Raw genomic sequence first — 5,481 nt, forward strand, 5'->3', positions numbered from 1 at the left:
CACAGTGGAGAAGGCTCTTTGTGACTTAGGAGCCAGCATCAATTTAATGTCAGTGGCTATGATGAGGAAGATGAAAATTGAGGAGGCTAAACCAACAAAAATGGCCTTACAACTGGCAGACCGATCGTTCAAATTCCCTCATGGCGTAGTAGAGGATCTGCTGGTGAAAGTGGGAGACTTCATATTTCCGGCAGATTTTGTAGTACTGGACATGCAGGAGGAAGCCAAGACCTCCATCATCTTGGGAAGGCCATTCTTGACCACTGCTGGAGCTGTCATTGATGTCCAAAAAGGTGATCTCACCCTGAGATTACACAATGAAAAGATGACATTCAACGTGTTCAAGGCGATGAATTACCCACCAGAACAATTGGGGGAATGTATGAGGTTGGACTCACTTGAAGAGGAAGCACAAGAGAATTTTGAAGAAGAAGAGCCCGAAAGGTTAATAGAGGAGGAGTATACATCAAGTGAAGAGGTTGCAACAACAGAGATTGGCATATAAGACGCACCAAAGGAAGAGGATGAAAAGATAGAGTCACCCAAACTTGAGCTCAAAGCACTGCCACCCACACTCAAATATGCATACCTAGGAAAGAATGAAAGCTACCCGGTAATCATAAACTCATCCCTCAGTCAAGATCAAGAGGATGAACTACTCCAAGTATTGCTGAAGCATAAGGACGCCATTGGATGGACACTTGCTGACTTGAAGGGAATCAGTTCAGCCATATGCATGCATAAGATACTGTTGGAAGATGATGCCAAACCATCCATTCAATCCCAGAGAAGGCTGAACCCAATCATGAAGGAAGTGGTACAGAAGGAGGTTATGAAGCTATGGCAGGGAGGAGTGATGAGCGGATAATTTATATGCTTTTTGGCATTGTTTTTAGTATGTTTTTAGTAGGATCTAGTTACTTTTAGGGATGTTTTCATTAGTTTTTATGTTAAATTCACATTTCTTGACTTTACTATGAGTTTGTGTGTTTTTCTATGATTTCAGGTATTTTCTGGCTGAAATTGAGGGACTTGAGCAAAAATCAGATTCAGAGGTTGAAGAAGGACTGCTGATGCTGTTGGATTCTGACCTCCCTGCACTCAAAGTGGATTTTCTGGAGCTAAAGAACTCGAAATGGCGCGCTTCCAATTGCATTGGAAAGTAGACATCCAGTGCTTTCCAGAAATATATAATAGTCTATACTTTGGCCAAGAATAGATGACGCAAACTGGCGTTCAACGCCAGCTCTCTGCCCAATTCTAGCGTCCAGCGCCAGAAAAGGATCCAAAACCAGAGTTGAACGCCCAAACTGGCACAAATGCTGGCGTTCAACTCCAAGAAGGACCTCTACACGTGCAACACTCAAGCTCAGCCAAAGCACACACCAAGTGGGCCCCGAAAGTGGATTTATGCATCAATTACTTACTTCTGTAAACCCTAGTAGCTAGTTTATTATAAATAGGACCTTTTACTATTGTATTAGACATCTTTGGATTATATTTTGATCTATTGATCACGTTTGGGGGCTGGCCACTCGGCCACGCCTACCCTCTATTCACTTATATATTTTCAACGGTAGAGTTTCTGCACTCCATAGATTAAGGTGTGGAGCTCTGCTGTTCCTCAAAGATTAATGCAAAGTACTACTGTTTTCTATTCAATTCACCTTATTTCGCTTCCAAGATATTCATTCGCACTTCAATCTGAATGTGATGAACGTGACAATCATCATCATTCCCTATGAACATGTGCCTGACAACGACTTCCGTTCTACATTAGATTGAATGAGTATCTCTTAGATCTCTTAATCGGAATCTTTGTGGTGTAAGCTAGAATGATGGCGGCATTCAAGAGAATCCGGAAGGTCTAAACCTTGTCTGTGGTATTCCGAGTAGGATTCAATGATTGAATGACTGTGACGAGCTTCAAACTCGCGATTACCGGGCGTAGTGACAGACGCAAAAGGATAGTAAATCCTACTCCAGCATGATCGAGAACCGACAGATGAATAGCCGTGCCGTGACAGGGTGCGTTGACCATTTTCACTGAGAGGATAAGATGAAACCATTGACAAGGGTGATGCCTCCAGACGATTAGTCGTGCCGTGACAGGGCATTTGGATCATTTTCCTGAGAGAAGACCGAAAGTAGCCATTGACAATGGTGATGTATCACATAAAGCCAGCCATGGAAAGGAGTAAGACTGATTGGATGAAGATAGCAGGAAAGCAGAGGTTCAGAGGAACGAAAGCATCTCTATTCGCTCATCTGAAATTCTCACCAATGAATTACATAAGTATTTCTATCCTTTATTATTTATCTTTTAATTATCTAATCCAATCACATTTAACCCTACCTGACTGAGATTTGCAAGGTGACCATAGCTTGCTTCATACCAACAATCTCCGTGGGATTCGACCCTTACTCACGTAAGGTATTACTTGGACGACCCATTGCACTTGCTGGTTAGTTGTGCGAAGTTGTGAACCATGGTATTGGCATCATGTTTTTGGCGCCACTACCAGAGAAAGAAAGAGCGATGAATTTTACATAATTAAAGTGTAATCACAATTTCTACGCACCAAATTTTTGGCGCCGTTGCCGGGGATTGTTTGAGTTTTCGGCAAGCTTTTGGTCCGGTAACATCAGTGCCAAGTTTGATCCGGCAACAGCACCAAGTTTTTGGCACCGTTGCCGGGGATTGTTCGAGTTTGGACAACTGACGGTTCATCTTGTTGCTCAGATTAGGTAATTTTCTTTTTGTTTTCTTTTCAGAAAAATTTTTCAAAAATATTTCAAAAATTTCTCACATGTTTTCAAAAAAAAAAAATTTATTCAAAATTTTTAAAGAATGAATTCTAGTGTTTCATGAAGCATGTGAAGCCTGGCTGGCTGTAAAGCCATGTCTAAATTCATTTGGACTGAGGCTTCCAAACCATCAGCATAGAGGCAAGTTACATATTTGATAAGTAATGAGCAGTATATTCTGATATCTTTCTGAAGCTTGGCTGGCCATTGGCCATGTCTAGTGTTTTGGACTGGAGCTTTCATTGAAAGCTTGGCTGGCTAGTGAGCCATGTCTAATTCCTCGACTAAAGCTTTAGACTAACATGGCAAGATTCCTGGAATTCATATTAAAAATTTTGGAATCCTTGTTTTCCTTTTTCAATTAATTTTCGAAAAATCCAAAAAAATTAGAAAATCATAAAAATAAAAAAGATTTCATGTTTCTTGTTTGAGTCTTGAGTCATGTTATAAGTTTGGTGTCAATTGCATGTGCATCTTGCATTTTTTCGAAAATTCTCATGCATTCATAGTGTTCTTCATGATCTTCAAGTTGTTCTTGGTAAGTCTTCTTGTTTGATCTTTGCATTTGCATGTATTGTGTATTTTCTTGTTTTTCATATGCATTCTTGAATTCTTAGTGTCTAAGCATTAAAGAATTCTAAGTTTGGTGTCTTGCATGTTTTCTTTGCATTAAAAATTTTTCAAAAATGTGTTCTTGATGTTCATCATGATCTTCATAGTGTTCTTGGTGTTCATCTTGACATTCATAGCATTCTTGCATGCATTCCTTGTTTTGATTCAAAAATAAAAGAGAAAAACATGAAAATGATGTTTTTAATTTTTCTCTTGCATCATAAAAATTCAAAAATCAAAAAAATATCTTTCCCTTTTTCTCTCATCAAATTCGAAAATTTGAGTTGACTTTTTCAAAAATTTTTAAAAATCAAGTTGTTTCTTATGAGTCAAATCAAATTTTCAATTTGAAAATCTTATCTTTCTCAAAATCTTTTTCAAAAATCAAATCTTTTTCAAATTTCTTAGTTATTTTCGAAAATTCCAAAAATATTTTTCAAAAATCTTTTTCTTATTTTTATCTCATAATTTTCGAAAATAACATAATCAATTAATGTTTTGATTAAAAAATTTCAAGTTTGTTACTTACTTGTTAAGAAAGATTCAAACTTTAAGTTCTAGAATCATATCTTGTGATTTCTTGTGAATCAAGTCATTAATTGTGATTTTAAAAATCAAATCTTTTTTTTTAAAACTAATTTCTATCATATCTTTTCAAAAAAATCTTCTCATCTTATCTTTTTCAAAAATTTGATTTCAAAATATCTTTTCTAACTTCCTAACTTCTTATCTTTTCAAAATTTGTTTCAACTAACTAACTAACTTTTTGTTTGTTTCTTATCTTTTTCAAAACCACCTAACTAACTCTCTCTCTCTAATTTTCGAAAATATCTTTCCTCTTTTTCAAAAAATCTCTTTTTAATTAACTAATTATTTTAATTTTTAAATCTTAATTCTCGAAAATTACTAACATTTTTCAAAAACTATTTTCAAAAATCACTAACTCTTTTTCAAAAATTATTTTCGAAAATTCCTTCTCTCTCATCCCCTTCTATTTATTTATTCATCTACTAACATCTCTTCCTCACACCACCAAAAAAATCCGAACCCTCTCTTTCTCTGAGTTCAGATTTTTTTCTTCTTTTCTTCTACTAACACAAGGACCTCTATACTGTGGTATAAAGGATCCATATTATTATTATTATTATTATTTTTCTGTGCCCTCTTCTTTGTCATATGAGCAGGAGCAAGGACAAGAATATTCTTGTTGAAGCAGATCCAGAACCTGAAAGGACTCTGAAGAGAAAACTAAGAGAAGCTAACATACAACAATCCAGAGATAACCTTTCAGAAATTTTTGAACAGGAAGAGGAGATGGCAGCCGAAAATAATAATAATACAAGGAGAATGCTTGGTGACTTTACTGCACCTAATTCCAATTTACATGGAAGAAGCATCTCCATTCCTGCCATTGGAGCAAACAACTTTGAGCTGAAACCTCAATTAGTTTCTCTGATGCAGCAGAACTGCAAGTTTCATGGACTTTCATCTGAAGATCCTTTTCAGTTCTTAACTGAATTCTTGTAGATATGTGATACTGTTAAGACTAATGGAGTAGATCCTGAAGTCTACAGGCTCATGCTTTTCCCTTTTGCTGTAAGAGACAGAGCTAGAGTGTGGTTGGACTCTCAACCCAGAGATAGCCTGAACTCTTGGGATAAGCTGGTCACGGCTTTCTTAGCCAAGTTCTTTCCTCCTCAAAAGCTGAGCAAGCTTAGAGTGGATGTTCAGACCTTCAGACAGAAGGAAGGTGAATCCCTCTATGAAGCTTGGGAAAGATACAAGCAGCTGACCAAAAAGTGTCCTTCTGACATGCTTTCAGAATGCACCATCCTGGATATATTCTATGATGGTTTATCTGAGCTATCAAAGATGTCATTGGATACTTCTGCAGGTGGATCCATTCACCTAAAGAAAACGCTTGCAGAAGCTCAAGAACTCATTGACATGGTTGCTGATAACCAGTTCATGTACACTTCTGAGAGGAATCCTGTGAATAATGGGACGCCTATGAAGAAGGGAGTTCTTGAAATTGATACTCTGAATGCCATATTGGCTCAG

General features: G+C 37.1%; 1 non-coding gene across 1 annotated transcript; it reads right to left on the minus strand.

Annotated features, from left to right (window-relative positions):
* Positions 1 to 5,130: 5,130 nt before the first annotated feature.
* LOC148574816 (small nucleolar RNA R71) lies at positions 5,131 to 5,238 on the minus strand. Its single transcript, XR_015906380.1, has one exon. It is a non-coding gene; the product is annotated as a small nucleolar RNA R71 (small nucleolar RNA).
* Positions 5,239 to 5,481: the final 243 nt, after the last annotated feature.

Source organism: Arachis ipaensis, chromosome B2, assembly GCF_059453495.1.
Source record: "Arachis ipaensis isolate K30076 ecotype BB chromosome B2, ASM5945349v1, whole genome shotgun sequence".
Classification (NCBI taxonomy): domain Eukaryota; kingdom Viridiplantae; phylum Streptophyta; class Magnoliopsida; order Fabales; family Fabaceae; genus Arachis; species Arachis ipaensis.